Consider the following 1,322-nt stretch of genomic DNA (forward strand, 5'->3'; position numbering starts at 1 on the left):
CCGGTAAGTTCTTTAAGGTCGAGAACAGTCTCCCCCAGCGTTTGACATTTACCGTTAACCGTAGATATTGAACACCCGCACTTCTTCCGTCCCATCCACAGTCCAAGTTTTTCCGCCGCTCTCCTACTAATTACTGAGTTCGTGCTCCCTGTATCGATGAGAAAGCTCATACCGGTCTCACCCAACCTCGCCACGGGCACCCTTGTCCCTTGTCTCGTATTCACGCTGTTAATAGTGACTACTCCCCCCGATTGGTTGCCCCACCCAATACCGCGTCCTCAATCTGAGCGCGCGCGTCCCCCTAACAGCTCCGCTACCGATGGCCCTCCCCTCCAAGGATTCTCCCTGCTTACCTCATGCCTAGTTGCAGCCGGACAACTGCGCCCAGACCTGACGCTCTCGTCTCCCGAAGATTCGTCGCTGGTGTAGTACCTTCTACTTCTCTCTCCGGTTCGTCTCCCGCTCCAGTCCTGGTTATTGACCTCCATCGGCTCTGGCTGTGGTTCCCTCCTGGTTGGTCGGTGAATGCGCCTCGGACACTCTCTTGCGACATGCCCCTGCCTGCCACACTCGTAGCACCTTGTGAGCTTACATTGCGATGCAATGTGACCTGTGCGGTTGCACTCGTAACAGCGCCTCTCTGATCTCCGCCTCCTATCATCTGGTCCCTTGCTTGGTCGTTTTTCGAAATTCGTATTGCGGTTAATCCGCCTGGTCGGGCTGCGTTGTCGTCTCCTCGGTGACCTGACTTCAGTCCAATCCGCCTCCGGTTTCCCGAAACGGGCTTCGTTACGCTCGCTTGCATCCACCAGCTCGTGGGCACATTCTATGAAGCCGCGGTCCCTGGCTAACGATCCTGGTCGATCTAAATAATGGTTCAACTGAACCTTCAGTATTCCCCTGAGAAACTCCATTTTTTGAGCACCCTCCGTTGGACCGCATGTTTCCACCATCTTCTCCATCAGCCTATTATGTAAGAGCAGGAGCTTCTCCGCGAACTCGCCCTCTGATTGGCCTTGGACTCTCCGTTCTTTAAATAGGTAAAATACATCCTCTTCTGGGGTCCACCTGCCTCCACCATACAACTTCTTGAGCCGCGTCTTTAGCGTTTCCCAGGGAAGGGTCGAGTCACCTTGTATGGCGTTCAGGACTCGGCGAGACGTCCGACCCACCAGCGAGGCCTCCAGTAATTTCACATCGGAGTCCAGTAGCGTGCCAGTTTCCTTTCTCGCGGTTATCAAAGCTTTAATTTGATCACCGCTCTTTATGAAGTGCTCTAGGTCACCTACTGTCCCCGTGAAGGGTTCAAGTTGGCTGATCAC

At 54.3% G+C, this 1,322-nt stretch overlaps 1 protein-coding gene across 1 annotated transcript in view; it reads left to right on the plus strand.

Annotated features, from left to right (window-relative positions):
• The window catches only part of LOC106680897 (uncharacterized), a gene marked incomplete at its 5' end in the record, with an annotated part of 137,323 nt that overhangs the window by 22,602 nt on the left and 113,399 nt on the right, over positions 1-1,322 (plus strand).

The sequence above is a fragment of the Halyomorpha halys genome, unplaced genomic scaffold (genome assembly GCF_000696795.3).
Source record: "Halyomorpha halys isolate HHAL.00 unplaced genomic scaffold, Hhal_1.1 Scaffold298.1, whole genome shotgun sequence".
Lineage (NCBI taxonomy): Eukaryota > Metazoa > Arthropoda > Insecta > Hemiptera > Pentatomidae > Halyomorpha > Halyomorpha halys.